General features: G+C 41.9%; 1 pseudogene; it reads right to left on the bottom strand.

Moving 5' to 3' along the window:
• Window positions 1–827: 827 nt before the first annotated feature.
• Window positions 828–2,231, bottom strand: LOC147886869 (UNC93-like protein 1 pseudogene; annotated as a pseudogene).
• Window positions 2,232–20,964: the final 18,733 nt, after the last annotated feature.

Below are 20,964 nucleotides of genomic sequence, written 5' to 3'. Positions count from 1 at the left end.
TCATAGTCATGCATGAATTACTAGTAGCTCTTAAAATGTTAGAACTTATCATTGACTTGGTTTTAATATTTTTTGGTTTGACATGAAAAGAAAAAAAATCACACCTTTAAACTAGCAATATATACATTTTTCAAAAAAGTTCAAAAATATACTTAGTTTGTAAATTAGTTCTCTTTAATGTCATTAAAATATTGTAAAATTGATTAAAATTTAAGAGTTTAAAAAAAATCTAGATAACGTGTTACAAACGACAATTCATGGCTCATTGTCATTTTTCATGACTCGCTATTCAATAGCATTCAAATGCTAAGTGTAGTAGCTTGGTTGGTAAGCGGGAAGCGCTAAGTGCAGTATTTGAATGGATTTTGGTATAGGAAGAATCACATAAAGTGAATTGTAAAATCTAGTAAAAAACCTTGAAATTTTGGGAGAGAAGGTTTTTAATTAGTTATATTTTAGTGAAAAAACCTGCAAAATCTTCAAAAAGACCTTGTAAATTTCGCAGTGGAAGGTTTTTTTATTGGTATCCAAAAATGTTTTTGGTGCACAGGCGTGAATCCAGACCTGCGCAATCGCTAATTAGTCTCTCCCAGACCTGCGCAATCGCTGATTAGTCTCTCACCCAAGGAGAAACCTTTATAAAATAGAAATCAGTGGGCCCTCCTTGCACGAAGAAGGCCTCCAAAAAGTACAAAAGATGCTTAATGATGAATTAATGCAAATTTCTCCTTGGGTTGTCTCCTATGATCCTAAGCTGTGCCTTCTGCTGCCGTAAAACAGAAGCATCTGATCCAAATTTATCCTTTGCTTCGTCCCTAGGAAAGGGTTTACACAACCTGAGACTCTGCTGTGGTCTCTATGGAAACAGTCTCGTCAAACTTTAGAGAAGGGGGAAGCGTTCCCTCTTTCAAATATGGAGGTGGAGAAGGGGTGGTATCCTTTACCCCCAGCGTGACGAGAGCCAGCAACAGTGGGAAGCTGCAGCTCAGGAGGACCCAATTGACGATAAGTTCACCCATATATGACGTGTCGTGAGAATCGAGCTGCTAGGCTACAGCAGCACCCGCGCTTTGGATGCCTTTGTAGAAACCAATGTATCTGCTTAGCATTTGGGGATCGTCTGTGAGAGCTCCTATTATCCAATAGTTGAGAGTCTGGAACATGGAATCCTGCAATCCATAGCAGAAGTAAAGCACGAACGGGCCAAAATATTTCGCTCCAGAGTTCTTGAAATCAAGTTTCGTCAGTTCCTTATGCCTCGAGTAACGAAACTGGTTGGTCAGACTACCGATCCAAATGGCGGTAGAGACGATAGCAACTACCAGAATCCCTGCATAGCCTCGGGCACGCCTGCTTTTGTTGAACTTATCAAGCATGAGCCCTAATCCAATCGATCCGAATATCTCAGCTGCCCAGTAGAAAATGTTGTTAAATCCTCGAGTCCGCACATTGAAGAGCACACCATTGACGTTGTTGAATTGGTAAGTATAGTAGAAATTGCTGGCCCAGCTAGCAGGGACCAAAAGCAGCATCCTCCAATCGAGGAACAGCTTGAGAACCTCCACCAATTCTGAGTTCACATTGGACGATTTGAGCACAAGGATGACACTAGTGCCGTCCTCTCTGATCACCTTCTTGGGCTGGGCAAGGGCAAGTGTGAGGAAGGTGCCGAATACCATGATTATCATGAAGGCTACATAGGTCGAATCGCTGACGTGCCCAAGCTCGTTGTGGTAATTCAATGCGAAGGGGATGAAGCCACCAGCAAGCGCACCCATATAGAAGATCGTAGAGCACAGAGAGATATACATCCCCTTCCGATCCTTGGTAGGATACGATGTCATTATGGCGCCTTGGCCAGACCAGAGGAACCCGGCACCCACACCAAGCAAGGCGCCGGCGGCAACGACGAAGGTCTGCTGGCGATGGTGATTGTAATAGAGGAAGGAACCTACGTACAGAGCATAGAAGCTAGAACCAAAGAAGAGAGTGATATGGGGGCCAAGGATGTTGTAGATACCACCACCGAGGATGCCGGAGACGGCGAAGGTGGTGTAGAGGGCAGTGAGGGCGTTGTTGGCGACACGGGGGTCGACTTGGCCGCTTCCTCCCAAGCCGGTGAGGGAAATGAACATCCCAGGGCAACAGAAGGAGACAATGCCGATAAGGACGATTTGGAAAGAGGCGGTGTAGTAGACGGACTTGAAGGAGGAGAGGAGCGAGGTGGCCATGGTTGCAGGATCTAGTACGAGCTGAACGAGGATGTTATATGGGGGGTTGGCGAGGAAAAATACATTTTGGGCGACGCAATATAAGTTATTTGGGCGACGTTACCTAGGGGAGCATAAATTAAATTGAGACAAGCGGCTCTTTTTTAACTCTTCATAATCAAATAGAATCTTTGATCTATCTTGGAGTAACAAAACTAGTGAGCTGTCCATCTAGTATCATGGTGGGCATTAAATTAGAACAAAAAAAGATACACCTTGCTCTCCAAAATTCAGGCTTTGTGAAAGTAGGTCGGACCTGCATCTTTCAGGACCTTCATATCAAAGATGCATATGGCAAGGATATGCTAAGACCTTGATGATGGCATTAACCAACAAGGAACGAGGAACTAGAAAGTTTAAACATGGGATAAGCAAGATCTCCCAAGGTTTGCAGAAATGTGGCATCATGAAATTCACAATGCCCAGCATTCCTCTGAAGAATTGTCATCCATGGCTTTAATTTCTTATTGTACATACAACTAAATTTTATTTCATCGGGAATGTCAATTCACGTGATTGGATTAAATGGCTCTTGCCAACATCCCTTACAGCATCCCGTGTAGGAATTGCTAGCAATTTTGGACTCCAACATTGCTTGTCAGGGAGATCATAAATATTCTAGTAATGTTTCTTAGCAAATAAGGGCCGATAATATTATAGCAAATAGAAATAAAGAACATCTGACAAGCCAATAAAACATATAACAAGAAACATTTCCTTTGCCACCATGTCGATTGCAAATGGCTAGATCCCATTACCTTGCATGAATATCAGTTGAGGTTTGCAAAGTCTTAATGGTGTGTCGAAGGAAGCAAGAAACATCTGAACAACATGGTTGTCTACGTTAGGCCCTTTCTTATTGCAAATACCCATGCACATGCACCCCTATAGATGGCATTACAATTGTCTTTTATGATTCCTCTTTTGCAAAGTTGCGTCATGCATATGGCCTCATAATCATCATAATCTTCTCATATAAAAATCTTATGAGAGTCCCCTTTCACGAGCTTCCATATTGGGGGCGAGTCACAAATCGATCACCTCTTGGATCCCATGCATATCTTTAAGAATGTGCGGACTTCTATTTGGGCACACTTGGTTGGTGACAAAGATACAAGGGGAGTGCGAGAAGACTTGCATGAGATGGGTAGGATGCCTCACTTGTGGACCCAAGAACGTGTGCATAGGACTCAAGAGCGTGGCTCACAACTCAAGAGGGTGGCATCATGGATCCTTTCCAAGGTAGAGGAGGCAAGGGTCAAGGTAGATATTGTATCTTTTCGGACGTCCACCCACAGGACATATACATTGTCTCAGGGGAGTGATGAGTGACCCCCCCGAGACAATATGGACATGGGAGTAATGATACAAATTCATTTTCAAAGACTGGAGCTAGGCGCAAATCGTTATGAACATTTGGCCAAAACATATTGCATTCTTCCTTGACATCCTTTGAGCCTCGCATTCTCTCAAGGTCCTTTATTAAATTTCGTGTCTTGTTAATTACAATGGTAGTGTGTTCTCTCCAAGTAGGCTTCGAATCAGGATATCTCTGGAGCATTTCCTCTTTGTATGTAATAAATGCTTTTAATCCTTCTATTTCACAGTTAGACCTCTCATTGAATTCTTGTATAGGAGCCCATGTTGGATACCTTTCCTTGCTAGGAATTGAAGTTAAGAGACTGTAAGGTTCTTCAGGTTCCCATTTTGTATCATGAGATCACTGTTGCCATTGCATTACGGGTTTTTCATCTTAAAAAAAAAAACGAAAGTAGTGTGGATTGGTATGACCTGTCAATGCATCACACATTTGTATGAAAGGTAGAATGAAGCTCTTCCAATCATACATTCTTTCGAGCCTCTCACATAGTGTACTTTGCTTACAACCACCAACTTGCCTACCACATCTTCTTACCAAGTCATCTATTGTCTCCACATCCTTGCATTTAAGCTCCCTTGAGATTGTGCTAAAAACATGATCAATATCCTCATGTGTATGCCCAACATACAAAAATCCACATTCGACCTCATTGAAGATTCGATGAGCAACTAGCATGGAGCAGAATGCAAACATGAGTACATTCTTATTTTCTCGCCAGCAATTATCAGCTTGTATTCTCAAGGAATGAAAACGATCATACATATGCATGAAGAGAAAGCGAATCCAGGCAGATCCACAAAAGCAACCAAAGAGGAAGAGAGTAATGAAGGAGGAGAACATGTTAAATGCGTTGGGATATCTATGTTGCAAGCTAAGATGTATGCGCTTCATTGATCTTGCAGACATCAGGGAATGTAGAGGACATGTGTGGCAAAGAAGAGGAAGCAAAAGAAATGAATACCTTCTCACAAGTCTCTCTTGCTTTCTTCAGAATGGCAATAAAAGGCTAAGTTCAAGACAAAAGGTAAAACCTCTCGTAAATGGAAAAAAGATTTGCAATAATTAGACATATTGCAATATTACTAGATTATCCCATGGTACATATTGGGATTTAGTCACCAAGGCAAAGGGCGGCAACAAATTTAGCATTCACGGTAATAGAGGAAGGTCCAAATAAAGAATCTCAACTGTCAGGGCAGCAGCAATTTTGCAAGACTTCATACATGAAAATGCTTTACCTCAACCCCATATATCTACCAAACTTCCTAACGCTGACGCGATCAATGAAATGCACCTTTCAATGGGCTTGACAAAGCTCGAAGTATTTGACTCTATTGTAGAAAAGCAAAGGCAAAGAGGGGATGCCGTAGCTTCTTCTCATACTTTGTATACTCTTTGGAAGAAGAACTTTGGATATGTTAAAATCCCAAGGAGGCAAAAAATGTCAAAGTGCAATGTCTGTGATGATTTAAAGCGAGCGATTGAGAGTGCAACATGTCCAAATCAAAGGGAATTATACAAAAAAAACCAAAAATCTCATCATGACCTTATTCGACATTCCAGACAAAAATATGCATTTTGGAAGGAGCAAGCTATTTCACATCACGATGACTACATGTGTCCTAGATAAGGCTTCGCTTCTAAAATCATTTTGTTTCTCGGAACCAATGAACTCATCCACTCCAGATAAGATGTCACTTCTATAATTAAGTACATTGAAATCATCCACATTTGAAGTGATAGAGCCTGACACATGGGCACACTTTTTAGGTCCTTTGATATTGTTGTATACCTTGTCTTTATCATTGAAAACCACGTGTCTCTTTCTCATGTTCAAAAATTGCATGCTCCATCTCATATTCTTGCCTACCTCATAGTAGCTATAAGGATGTTATGTTATCAACCATACCATATCAGTGACTTTTAGAATCCTCATCTGTGCAAATGACCATTGCTCCACTTGTTCAAATCCCAATACTTCACCTTCTGCTACAGTCTTATTTGCAAATGATCTCATTTGTAAAATGTCCCCTATAGTAAAATCCAAGTTGTGCACTTTGTGTTCTTGATAATGTCTGTTGCATAAGTCTCATCTTTATCTCATGCTATAAATGATTTGTTGGATGTATTGTAGGGCATAACATCTCCAAGTGTTTCCATATCTCCACATTTATACTTTAGCTCAACATGTGCGCTAAGAATCTTTGATACAGTAACTGCCACCTTATCTTCACCAAGTCTTCGAAAGTGGCGAGCTGAATTGGGATCACAATCATGGATTGTAGCAAATGCAACTACTTCTCTTTTGCTACATAAAATCACACCCATCCCTGGAACAAAATCTATAGCCATCTCCTTTGTGAGAGTCCTTCGCAAGCAAGCTGCAGTAGCAACAATTACATAAATATTAGTCTCTTTTTAATAATCTACTCATTTATTATAATTTTTAATTAGTACTTAATTTATTGGTGGGAGAAGTTATCCGATCAAGTACTCATCATATGGACACACCAAGTTATCCTTTGCATGGTCGATCGAGCATTAAATACTATTTTTGCTCGTGTCATGCACATCCGTAAAAAAACACGATGCTAGGTATGTTATCCGATCAAGTACTTATGGGATGGGCACGCCACTTTGCATGTAAGTCAATTCCACCTAGTTGAAGGTGCTTTGCATGGTCGATCGAGCATTAAATACCATTTTTGCCTTAGTGTCATGCACATCCGTAAAAAATTATGCTGCTAGGTGTGTTATCCAATCAAGTACTTATGCGATGGGAATGCCACTTTGCATGTAAGTCGATTCCACCTAGTTGAAGGTGTTTGCAAAGTATTGTGCCCATCGGATATGCTTTGCATTGTTGATCAAGCATAAAACACCGTTTTTGCCTTAGTGTCATGCACAATCATAAAAGAACACAGTCCTAGGTGTGTTATTGAAACAAGTACTTATCGGATGGGGGCTCCACTTTGCACGCAAGTCCGTTTCAACTAGGTTGAGATGCGTGCAAAGTATTGTCACCATCGGATATGCTTTGCATGGTCGATCGAGCATTAAATACCATTTTTGCCTTAGTGTCATGCACATTCGTAAAAAAACACATTGCTAGGTGTGTTATCCGATCAAGTCCTTATGTGATGGGAATGCCACTTTACATGTAAGTCAATTCCACCTAGTTGAAGGTGTGTACAAAGTATTGTGCCCATCGAATATGCTTTGTATTGTCAATCAAGCATAAAACACCGCTTTTGCCTTAGTGTCATGCACAACCATATAAAAACAATCAACCATATTGCCACATCATGACCATGTATGGTGCCACATCAGCCACATGTATACACATCACGATGTGCGCAAGGCATAGAATACCTCGATGGAGGTTTCTGACCGTGATGTGCGAGGCATAGAATACCTCGATCGAGGTTTATGACCTACGTGAGGCATAGAATACCTCGATCGAGGTATATGACCGTGGGATATGTACCTCGATCAAGGTTTATACCTGTGTGAGGCATTGTATACCTCGATCGAGGTATTTGACCTAGGCATATCATACCTTGATCGAGGTATTTGTAGGACAAAACTGGAATAAAATCAAACGATAAGGCTCGTGAGCGCAAGAGAGCCTCTAGAGCTAAAGCTCACGCTGCCACCACTGATCCATCTCCACCTCTACATCCCACCTCCACCTCCACCTCCACCCCCACCCCCACCCCCACCTCCATTGTCCCCCCATCCTCATCCACTCCCCTACCTCCAGCCTCCGCCCTTCCCCTACCTCTTCCCCCTCCCCCCATTCCCCTTGGTGCCTCCACCTCTACCTCTTTCCCCTCCACCCTCCCCCCTCCCCCTCCCCCTCCCCCTGTTCCCCTTGGCATCTCCCTTCCCCCCTCCACCCTACCATCTCCCATTGATCCCCTTGCCCCACCTTGTAGCAGCAGTGTTGCTTCACGACGTGACTTGCCGAAGTCCACTATCCGTTGTCCTACTAGTAAGATTGTGCAGTCTTTTTTTTGTGACCTCACACCAGCCTCGTAGTCTTCTCTTCTCATGTCCCTGATTGATCACCCTGACTTGGTAGAGTGTAGGAGGCTTGCTGGTCTTGGTGCACATAGAGATAGGGTTGTATGTAGCGAGGTCCTTAGCAGTGTTCGACGTTCCTATGCTTCTATTAAAGCATAGGACTCTAGTGATGCCTTGGCAGCATGTCGTGCTATTGTGGCTGCCATTAGTAGACCTCATATGATAGGCCATGTGCATACCGCTGCACGTCTTCTTCAGATTGCACCGCGCACATTGCGAGCAGGCATGATTAGGAGGCAGAGTCTAGAGGATAGTGAGACTGATGGTCTTTGGGCTTCGAGAGGTCAGGCACCTCACAATGATCGATTGTTGGATGATTCCACTAGGTCCTTCATACAACAGTTTTGGGAGGAGCATTGTAGAGCATCCCTGGTGCTCAAGAAGGCATTGCGGAAGAGGGTGTCACACGGTGTGTACATTGAGCATGGTGCATGTTTTTTGGAGTGTACCCAGACTGAGTTGTACACTCAGTTTGTAGAGGCGCACCCAGAGTTCAGGATTGGGCAGAGGTCATTTGAGCGATGCAAGCCATGGTTTGTGCGATGCTCTCAGGAGCGTGACACATGCTGTTGTCGCTACCATGTGGATTTTGGATTGATGTATGACGTATTCCGTTCCCTTGATGGTCATAGGGGAGTGGTTCCTACTAGCCCTTGCGACTTCATTCATTCCATATTGTGTACACGATATGGTGATGCTTTATTCCACTCCCTTGATTGTGTGGAAGGCAGGTGTACTTTGTGTGGTGACTTTCCTAGAGTGCCACGAGTTGCACTAGATACTTGTGATGTGCAGATGGTTCGTTGGCAGCAGTATGAGTAAAGTACCTTGACATTAGATGGTGGTGCACAGTCGAGGAGGTTGCGGCTTGTGGGGAAGGAGACACCACGTGTTGTATTCATTGACAGTTTTCGAGGGAAGCTGTACCGCTACATACGCCACTCGCACACTGTGAAATGGGAGGATCATTAGTTCCATGCATGTTTGAGGACATTTCGTACAGGGGTGGTTGTCTCAGTGGTTGACTTTGCAGAGAATTACACCTTTGCACCACAGCATGAGATCCAATCGGAGTATTATTTCTCCAAACAGGTGATGTGTGATTGAGTATTGATTTTTTTATGGCCTCATTATATTGAATTATTTCAATAGTCATATTTTTTTTCAATGCCATATTACAGGTTGCTATATTTGTGCACATTAGCTATCCTCATGCACAGGCTCATGTGGATGGCATTGATAGCACCATGGACTCATGCATCATTGTGCGAGAGTATCACTTCTACATTAGTGATGATCGATCGCATGATGCCCATTTTGTGCAGCATTGCTTCACTTTGCATGATAGTTTCTTGAGGGATCATGGTGTCACATGGCAGCAGCACTGGATTTGGTCAGACGGCTATGGTGGTCAGCTCAAATCCACTAGACAGTTTTATTGGTTCTACAGATGGCACCGTGAGACAGGCATTCCGATCACATGGAGCTACTTCGAGACAGGGCACGGTAAGGGAGAGCACGATGGTGCAGGTGCTTGCATGAAGCGTGCTTTGCATCGATACCAGTTGCGTCACACTGCTGATCGCTTCAAGGATGCATATGATGTGGTGCGGTGGTGCAACCAGCACTTATCCACTAGTGCTATCTCCTCATTTTAGTCACGTGACGATAGGGTGGTGAGCCAGTATTTTTGGTGCATGGACATTGGGAGTCTTGATCGGTCTAGGCCTTTTGATTGTCGTTCAGTGTCTGGCACTCTTGATTTCCATTCCATCAGGAGCATAGGTAAGTCTCACCCGGGGATCTTTTCTCGATGGTCCAAACCACCCTACGGTGTCAAACTCCTCGTGGCAAAGGATGCAAGTGGTGGTAGGAAGCCCGGCTATGACTGGTGCGTCTATGGGTGTCCTAGTCGGCACATCTACAGGAGGAGCGGCGTATAGGGCCATGCTGGGGTCGATCCTATGGCGAGATGGATCACGACTAATATGTCTCAACTACAAGATATAGTGCTTCGCACGATGGTACGCTATGCGTGTCCAAATCCTCTGCTCCTCCAAATATGCCTCCAACAATCGTACACGAGACTCCATATCCTGTCGGAATAGATGTGCTTGCAATGCAAACATGTCGCGTACATGGTGAGAATTAACCAAAAAACTTCAGTTCAAAACACACTACAAAAAATAAACAAAATAATCAGAATAACTAACCTCGTCCCTAGACTCGGCCAACAATGCCTCCAACTCTGCAATCCGTACATCTCGAGTCTCCATCTCGTGCTGAGGCGGTGTAGATGTGGGAGGTGGTGTAGATGTGGGAGGCTCCATAGATGTGGGAGGTGGGGGAGGTGGAACCAAAAGTGATCTCGATAGGGCAGAGACCATGTCGTGCAAGGATGATGCCACTGAATGAACATCCCCCCTAATCCGTCCTCCAACAGCTCGCAATGCCGATGCAGGGATAGTGTGCAACTCTGGTCCCTCGCGTCGATGCCGAACACCAAGAGTCTAACGCTCCTGACGCCCCATCCTACCATGTCCCGCTCTTGACCCTGGACGGGTACTAAGGTAGTCTACCCGATGACCAAGCACAAACTCAGCGTATAGCTGCATGGCAAATGACCTGGCTATCTGATGGTTGTGAGGCAATTGACCACCATTCGCACCGAGATATCTCGGATAAATGTGTGCTGCTATGACGGGGTGCCTACAACGTAAAATATGCAAGGGCAGCCCTGGTCGCATCGCCTTAGTGTGACCATCCCAAAACATATCCTCTAAGGCTTTCCTGTGAGGTGACTCACGCTGAAACAACTATCAAATGGCTCTCCAATCCAAGCCATGACCAGCGATCTCTACCTCAGCCTATGCCTGAAAGCTATCCACAATGTCCTCAACTGTGTCCAATCGACCCAGAGCCTCAATGACTGAATCTAGACTCACAACCAAGTGAGGGGGTGCCCTAGCATCCTGCAGTGCCCTCATCTTAGTTCTCAGAATCTCTATCTGCATACGAATAGTGGTGCCAGAACCTGTGCACTGGCTAGCATATGCACAAAAAAAACACATGGAAATTAATATTCTATTTGGGCCAAATGTGTCGCTATGCCTACAACAGTGCTATGTTGCAAATTCAATTCGTATTTACAATTATTTACAAGTTGTTTACTTTAGAAAGTCGGTTTCTTCAAGCTCATTCTCCTTGTCTATACTACCCACCCTTGCTGTAATTAATAGCAAATAGCTTTTGTTCTAGATGCTCCCTCCATTTTTCGAGGCTCTACACTACCATGGGATCTACTAGCATGTCAACGTATGTAGTAGAGGTGTATTTTTGGAAGAGAGATGTAAAGACACTGAGTGATAGAAAGAAAATGTTATGTACTACAATACATTATAATAAACTACAAGGAATAGATGCTAACTTGAAAGATATAACCCAAGGCAAGACCTGCATACTAGAATATTCCACATGAAGGTGGACAAATGCACCTCTCAATAATTGCAAGTGGAAGTCAAATTGCACCTCTAAACATATGCGAAACTAATGTAGAATAGCATCTTGAAATGTATAGAATATATAGGAAATGACAATATTTATAGGATAGAGATAGGTTATGGTCATTGAGATAACCCTGGTTATACTGCTTGACTTGGAGCATCTGTTGAATGATTGGTTGGCATGACTGGCTCCTAGCTAGTTGGGAATAGCTAGCCCTAAACAACTTTTTGACTAGGCCTTAACTAGATCATCTTGCTCTAGCTTGTTAACTCAGCCTACTTAATCTACCTAAATTATGAAACAACTCTCAACCAAAGATCATTTTTAAAAATAAAATCTAAATGTTTTTTTATTTAAATAAAAATAGCACTAATTAAAAAAATAACTTTAATCTCTTTTTTTTTATAGATGATTTTTAAAAACAAATTATTTACATTTTCACATTTTCAATAAAAAATTACGTAATTCCAAAAAAAATTTTAAAAAACTTTAAAATGCATTTGAAATTTAGAAATATTTTATAATTATAAATAGATGAATTGAAAAAACAAAATATATACATTTTCAAATTTTAAATAAAAAATTACGTAATTAAAAAAATTAAATTAAATTTTTTTTTAAATGCATTTGAAATTCTAAAATATTTTATAATTTTCCTATAAACTCTTATTTTCTTTTTCTTTCAAAGATCATTTTTAAAAATAAAATTTAAAAGTTTTTTTATTTAAATAAAAATAGCACTAATTTAAAAAATAACTTTAATCTCTTTTTTTAAAAAGATGATTTAAAAAAACAAAATATTTACATTTTCACATTTTAAATAAAAAATTACGTAATTCTAAAAAAATTATAAAAAACTTTAAAATGCATTTGAAATTTAGAAATATTTTATAATTATAAATAGATGAATTTAAAAAACAAAATATATACATTTTCAAATTTTAAATAAAAAATTATGTAATTAAAAAAATTATTAAAAAAAAATTTCAAATGAATTTGAAATTCTGAAATATTTTATAATTAGATTACATTTTCCTATAAACTCTTATTTTCTTTTTTTTCAAAGATCATTTTTCAAAATAAAATTTAAACGTTTTTTATTTAAATAAAAATAGCACTAATTTAAAAAATAACTTCAATCTCTTTTTTTTGAAAGATGATTTAAAAAAACAAAATATTTACATTTTCACATTTTAAATAAAAAATTACGTAATTCTAAAAAATATATATAAAAACTTTAAAATGCATTTGAAATTTAGAAATATTTTATAATTATTCCTATAAACTAAAATTTAAATAAATTTTCGCAAAAAAAAAAAGCTACATAAAAAAACCTTACCTGGACTCTCCCGCTCCATCCATCTCCGTCGTTGTCCGTCGGTCGCTCTATGTCACTGGTGCAATTCCGTCGAGCTCCCGCAAATCCGTTGATTTCGATGAGGAGGAGCTCGATCGAGGTATGAAGAATGAGGGGGGGTCCCTCTCTTTATATACGAAAATTTAGGGTTTCCCTATCTCGATTGAGGTATTTCACATGCAACATACATAGCGATCCATATACCTTGATCGAGGTATAGACATGCCACGATACCTCGATCGAGGTATTTTACATGCCACATATACATCGCTCCGTCATACCTCTATACCTCGATCGAGGTATTTGACATGCCCCATACACATTGGTCCATCTACCTCGATCGAGGTATGGACCTACCACGATACCTCGATCGAGGTATGTCAGCAGCCAGCCAGATGCCACATACCTTGATCGACGTATTGGACATGCGGCCAAGTCATCGGTCCAGCATACCTCGATCGAGGTATATCAACTGCCCTGTCAGATGGCATTTACCTCAATCGAGGCATATGACACGATCGAGATCAAGGTACGTGGACTTGCCAATACCTCGATCGAGGTATATCTCGATTGCCACGATACCTCGAACGAGGTATAGGTGGCTTGTATAGGTGGCATGCCATGAGACCTCGATCGAGGTATAGGCTTGGTTCGGTGAAAAAATTCCAGGACCTCGATCGAGGTATTGGCTTGGCTCGGTTGTCCTCGTGTGTGATTTTCATTGGAGATAATACTTCGATCGAGGTATCGCAGACCGAAGCAAAACTTTTGTATTTTCACTGGAGCTGGTGTCACACTCACCCAAAAGTGGTCCGGAAGTGGACACCCTTAGCTTGTTACCTCCCTTTGCATGGTCGATCATGCATTATACAGCGTTTTTTCCCTAGTGATATGCACATCCGCAAAAAAACACGCCCTTAGGTGTGTTATCTAACCAAGTACTTATCGGATGGGTGTGCCTCTTTGAGAACATTTCAATACCACCTAGGTTGAGGCATAGGAAAAGTGTTGTGCCCATCAAATATCCTTTGCATGGTCGATCGAGCATTAAATACTATTTTTTCTCTAGTGTCATGCACATCCGTAAAAAAACACACTGCTAGGTATGTTATCCGATCAAGCACTTATGGGATGGGAGTGCCACTTTGCATGTAAGTCAATTCAACCTAGTTGAAGGTGTGTGCAAAGTATTATGCCCATCGGATATGCTTTGCATTGTCGATCTAGCATAAAACACCGTTTTTGCCTTAGTGTCATGCACAACTATGAAAAAACACGGTCCTAGGTGTGTTAATCAAACAAGTACTTATCGGATGGGGGCTCCACTTTGCACGCAAGTCCGTTTCAACTAGGTTGAGATGCGTGCAGAGTATTGTCACCATCGGATATGCTCTGCATTGTCGATTACGCATTATACAACGTTTTTCTGGTACTGATATGCACATCGGCAAAAAAACACGCCCTTAGGTATGTTATTTGACCAAGTACTTATCGAATGGGTGTGCCTCTTTGATAACATTTCAATACCACCTAGGTTAAGGCGTAGGAGAAGTATTGTGTGAGAGTGCTCTCAACGGAAGTAAGAACGGAAGAAGGAGAGAGAGAGAGAGAAAGAGAGCCACACAAGTTTTGGTGGGTGCAGAACCACCTTAATCTTCTTTTTCATTCATTTATATATGTGTTTGAGTATTGTACATAACTGGGGTAAAGGCACAGTGACCTTTAACCCCCCGGAACCTCCCACTTAAAGCACAATGTGCCTTTAAGGGAGAAGAACGAGTGAGCATACTATCCAATGCTCGTCAATACATGACAATACTCAAACCGCTGACTAGGTAGACTCTTCGTCGGCATATCTGCAGGGTTATCATCTGTATGAATCTTGACAAGCTCTATGTGCTTGTCCTCAAGTACCTCCCTGATGAAATGGTACCTAACCTCAATGTGTTTGGTCTTTGCATGAAAGACCGGATTCCGTGCTAGCTGAATAGCACTCATGGAATCACTATGCAATGTCAGTACACCTGTATGAATCCCCAAATCTCCCACTAGCCAGTCAAGCCATATAGCCTCCTTGCAACCCTCTATGGCTGCAACATACTCAGCCTCTGTGGTAGACAAAGCAATGCACTTCTGTGCGTGAGACATCCACGACACTGCACCACCTGCAAAGGTGAACACATAACCAGAAGTGGATCTCCTACTATCCACATGCCCTGCATGGTCTGAATCTGTGTACCCAAGTACACGCATGTCTCCTTTACCAAAGCAGATGCACATCTCCTTGGTACCCTTTATGTACCTTATGATGCACTTAACTGCCTCCCAATGCCTCTTATCTAGATTAGCCATATACCGGCTAACAACTCCCACTGCAAATGCAATGTCTGGTCTAGTAGCTATCATAGCATACATAAGACTCCCAACTACTGATGCATAAGGAACCTTGGCCATCATGGCCCTTTCCTCATCTGATTTGGGACTATCTGTATGACTCAGTTTCACATATGGAGGCAATCTAGTACTCACTGCCTTCCCCCCCTCCATATTGAAACGCTGTAATACTTTTGTAACATACTCTTTTTGTGAAAGCCAAAGGAGTTTCCTACTCTGATCACACGTGATGTGAATACCAAGAATATGACCTACAAGTCCCAAATCCTTCATATCAAAGGCCTCATGCAACTTGGCCTTTAATGCATCTAGCTCATAAGTATTCTTGCTAGCCAATAGCATATCATCCACATAGAGTGCCAAGATTATCAGGCTATTATCCTTAGCCCTTTTAGTGTAGAGGCAGTGATCAATTTCACTCCTTCTAAAACCGTGGGACTGAATGAAAGCATCAAACTTCTGATACCATTTTCTAGGCACTTGCTTAAGACCATAGAGACTCTTCTTCAGCTTGCAAACTAAATGCTCTTTGCCCTTTTCTTCAAACCCTTCCGGCTGCACCATGTAAATTTCCTCATGCAAATCCCCATGCAAGAAAGCTATCTTGACATCCATCTGCATAAGATCCATATCCTCTACTGCCACTAGTCCAAGCATGCATCTAAGTGTGGTCATCTTCACAACCAGAGAGAATATCTCATCAAAGTCCACACCCTTCTCTTGCTTGAACCCTTTAGCAACCAAACGGGCCTTGTACCTAGGCACATCATCACCTATGACCATTTTGTAGACCCATTTACATGGCAATGCTTTCTTTCCATGTGGCAAAGAAACCAAGTCCCAAGTCTTATTCTTCATAAGTGAACTCATCTCTGATTGCATAGCATACTCCCACTTGCATTGATCCTCGTGCATCATAGCCTCTTTGTAGCAAGAAGGCTCCCCGCAATCAGTAAGCATCACATAGTCTACCCCTGGAATAAACTTATCAGGCGGTCTAGACACTCTAGAAGATCTTCTCAAGGGCATTTCAGCTTGATGTCCCACCTGCATATCAGCCACATTTGGCTCATCATTTCCACCAATAGATGATCCATCATCTACCCTTGATTGTATACCTGTGGGAGTACTTGGTGGTACCATTTCTTGCACATTTGGTACATGGACAGCTTGCTGTCTATCAACATATGCAAGTGGATTCACATCTTGGAAAGTGATTCTCCTCATTTCCACATCCCTCATGGGTGCCTTATGCATCTTTTTCTCATTGAAGACTACATCATGGCTGCGCATGATCTTCTTTGCTTCTGGATCCCAGAGACGATAGCCCATCTCTCCACTTTCACCATAACCCAAAAAGATGCATTTCCTAAACTTAGGATCTAGCTTCTTTCGAAGCTCTTTTGGCACATGTGCGTATGCCTCACACCCAAATATATGCAAGTGAGAGTAAGAGGGCTTCTTTCCACTCCATGCCTCTTCAGGAATACCACCATCCAAACTCTTACTAGGTGATCTATTGATCACATGCACTGCAGTCTTCATTGCCTCAACCCAAAAACCACCAGAAAGACTTGCATTGGAAAACATGCATTGCAACCTTTCTTGAATGGTACGGTTCATCTTTTCTGCAACTGGATTTTGCTCTAGAGTATGAGGGGATGTGAGCTCCCTCTTAATCCCATGTGTATTACAGAAATGTTGAAAGTCATGAGAGAGATACTCTCCACCATTGTCAATCCGTAGGCATTTAAGCATTCTACCTGAATGATTCTCAACCAAGGCCAGCCATTTCTGAAATACTTGGAACACGTCACTCTTCCGAGCTATAGCATAAGCCCACACTTTCCTAGTTCCATCATCAATTAATGTCACATAGTATTCAGCCCCGCCTAATGACCGTGTAGGCATGGGACCACATACGTCTGAATGCACCAAATCAAGCTTTTCAAACTCTTTCTTTTCCCTTCTTTTATGGGCTGATTTAGTCTCCTTCCCATAGAGACAATGCTCACAAAATTCAAAATCAGAGAAACTCAAATGCGGTACATAACCCAAACGGCATAAGAGTTTCATTCCATTCTGGCTCATGTGCCCCAACCTGCAATGCCACAAAGAAGTGCTTGGCTGCTCAATTATTACAACAACATGATCAAATACCCCTAATACATGTAAGGGATACAAAGTCCCACACTTGGCACCCCTGGCCAAAAGCATGGAGCCCTTCTGAATTTTCCAACTCTGAAAGCCAAAAGTGGTGTGAAAACCAGCATCATCTAGCTGACCCACTAAAATAAGACTCTTGGTCAGCTTAGGCACATGTCTCACATGTTTCAAAACAAATACAGACCCATTTGCAAAAGAAAACTTTGTCACTTGCTCCCACTATGTCACATGCATAGTCATTTCCAAGATGCACACAACCTGTCTTTCCACTGTCATAAGTGGAGAACCATTCCCTATGGGGAGTAACATCGAATGAAGCACCAGAATCCAAAATCCAATCCTGGGAATATGCATCATCTGAAGTGGTAAGCAACTCTGCATATAAACTAGACATGAAGAGAACATCATTGTCACTATCATGTGTGACTGCATTGATCTCCTCAATCTTCACTTTTCCTTTGTCCTCCCTTGGACTCTCTTCCTTTTGATTTGCACCCCAATTTGCATTCTTTTTCTTATCCTTTTGCTCTCTTTTTAGCTTGTAGCAATTCTTTTTCATATGGCCCTTCTTGCCACAGTGGTAACACTCAATGTTTTGTGCCCTGGATTTGCTACGTGACTTCCCTCTTTCTTGGGACTTCCCCTTGAACTGTGATCTGCCCCTTTGCACATTTAAGGCTGCATCCTACTTGTTGCCATCCATAGACTTCCATCTAATCTCCTCGGCCAACAAGCTACCACAACATCATCAAATTTCAGTACTCCACTAGGTGCAGAGCTACTGACAGCTGTACAGAAGGTATCCCATGAGGATGGCAATGAACATAAGAGAAATATTGCCTTGTCTCCACATCAAAATTCATCTTCTGAGCCAGAAGCTGGCTAAAAATAATATTGAATTCATTCAAGTGAGAAGCAATGGAGACCCCTTCCTTCATCTGTAGCTCAAACAACCTCTTCATGAGGTAAACTTTATTAGCGGCAATTTCCTTCTCATAAGTGGCACACAGTTTCTTCCACAAATCTTCTGTAGTCTGCTCATTTACTACTGTGAAATAAACTGACTCTGCAAGATGAAGTCTAATAGTAGACTTTGCTAATGCATCCAACTCATTCCAATCATCCTCAGACATATTTGCAGGCTTAGCTTCAATCCCTGCCAAGGGTTTAATCTGCTTCTTTTGAATAAGCGCATTCCTTATTTGTTCTTTCCACAAAGAAAAGTTTGTCCCATCAAACTTTTTAGTGTTGAAAAACTCCTTTTCAGACATGGACGAGGATGCCATGATGCAAATGAAACAAAATCCCAAATGCTAGTGCCTGCAAGAGAGAATCACACCAAATACCAGGTGCACCCAAATGTGTATGCCACAATAGAGTGAAATATCACCAAAACTCAAAGCTCAAAGCATCAAAAGATGCATCTGACTCATGTGCATATACTATGCATCCATATGAGCAAATCTGGCCCAAAAGAAAATGCCAACTGCAATGGTAATCCAAAATGCCAATAAGTGCCAAATGACTCAAGCATAAACACCATCCACTGGCATATGCATTAATAATATCTCATCCAAGAGAGCATAGCACTATCAGTGCATCACCTGCAATGTGTCAAAGCTATCCCTAAGCATAAAATAGCATCCATGTGCAAAGCGTCCATAAAAATAGCATCCCACAAGGCAATTTGGGCCTATCAACGCATCCAATAAGGACCGCAATGCATCCAAATGGCTTATAAATCATCCACTGCAACCCAATGCATACCACGAATGAGTGCAGACTACTCAAACTACAACCAGAGTGATCTGCATAAGGTATGCTCAAAAAATCATAGTCCCACGGTAATGACCGCTACTGAAAATAGAACCTGAGATGCCTCAAAACATGGGCGCCATTGCATAATCGGACTCAGCAAGAAAATTTGCAAATATCTCTCTTCTGCCAGAACTCCAAAATCCCAACCGATGAGTGAGAAATGGGAGTCAACACTTATCCACTGCCATGTGGCATAAATCTAAGGTTTCAAAACCTTAGAATTAAAAATGCATAACAGAGAGACGAAATCGAATACACAGAGATCTATAACTCTGAAAATCCTTCATCGAATCATGCAAGAACTGATAGGTAGGGGTTTTTGGGCGTCCGGAATGCAATGGGACAGACGGTTTTGGAAACCTGGTCTCAATCACTGGGTCCAACACACGGACTGAAAAACGTTTTTGGAAATAGATCTATTTGTAAACTCCACCGGAGTGCAAATGATGAGCAACATAGAAGTTTTAGGACCTCTTGAGTCCACCGGAATTGACAGATCTGCAAATGGTTGCTCTAAACTTGAGTTCCAACACCTGGGCAAAAAACGCAGAAACTGACACAGTGAGTCAGAAATCCAATGAAATGATCCAAGATTCAATAATGAAGGTGTTTCCAAGCTCCTGAAGTGAAGTGGACACCAAAAGCAAGCAATAGTTGCCTCTACAAGTCAATATGGAGTCTCTGTCATCAAACGGAACAGGGAAAAGGTCAAAAAACGACTTTTTCTTTGAAAACACTTAACAGGCTCTCAAAACCACTTCGCAAAACCAAAGTGACTTTTCCAAAGGTTCCTCCAAGGTCTCTACACACTCGGATGTAAGTAAAGTCACCCACAAAGCTTCCCACAGAGCTTCTTCTTCCTCCCACAGAGCTGCTGAGCTTCAAGCATTCACGCACGCTCAGCTAGATCACCCGAGCTCTGATACCAATTGAGAGTGCTCTCAACGGAAGCAAGAACGGAAAAAGGAGAGAGAGAGAGAGAGACAGAGAGCCACACAAGTTTTGGTGGGTGCAGAACCACCCTAATCTTCTTTTTCATTCATTTATATACGTGTTTAAGTATTGTACATAACTGGGGTAAAGGCACAGTGACCTTTAACCCCCACATTGTGCCCATGGGATATGCTTTGCATGGTTGATTGAGCATTAAATACCATTTGTGCCTTAGTGTCATGCACATCCGTAAGAAAACACGCTGCTAGGTGTGTTATCTGATCAAGTACTTATGCGATGGGAATGCCGCTTTGCATATAATTCAATTCCACCTAGTTGAAGGTGTGTGCAAAGTATTGTGCTCATCGGATATGCTTTGCATTGTGGATCAAGCATGGATATCCTTTGCATAGTGGATCAAGCATAAAACACCGTTTTTGCCTTAGTGTAATGCACAACCATAAAAAAACACGGTCCTAGGTGTGTTATTCAAACACTTGTCAGATGGGGGCTCCACTTTGCACGCAAGTATCTTTCAACTAGAATGAGGTGTGTGCAAAGTATTGTTACCATCGAATATGCTTTGCATGGCCGATCACGCATTATACATCGTTTTTCCCCTAGTGATATGCACATCTGAAAAAAACACACCCTTAGGTGTGTTATCTGACCAAGTACTTATCGGATGGGTGTGCCTCTTTGAGAACATTTCAATACCACCTAGGTTGAGGCGTATGAAAAGTGTTATGCCCATCAGATATCCTTTGCATGGTCGATCGAGCATTAAATACTATTTTTGCTCGTGTCATGCACATCCGTAAAAAACACGCTGCTAGGTATGTTATCCGATCAAGCACTTATGGGATGGGCGTGCCACTTTGCATGTAAGTCAATTCCACCTTTTTATATGGTTGTGCATGACACTAAGGCAAAAACAGAGTTTTATGCTTGATCGACAATGCAAAGCATATCTGATGGGCACAATAGTTTGAACACACCTTCAACTAGGTGGAGTTGACTTACATGCAAAGTGGCATTCTCATTGCATAAGTACT

This window comes from Dipteris shenzhenensis, chromosome 23 (assembly GCF_047967505.1).
Source record: "Dipteris shenzhenensis isolate YYH24624 ecotype China chromosome 23, Dip_SZ_1.0, whole genome shotgun sequence".
In the NCBI taxonomy this organism is placed as follows: Eukaryota; Viridiplantae; Streptophyta; class Polypodiopsida; order Gleicheniales; family Dipteridaceae; genus Dipteris; species Dipteris shenzhenensis.
The sequence above is the reverse complement of the archived record's forward strand: the minus strand, read 5'-3'. Positions and strand labels throughout refer to the sequence as shown.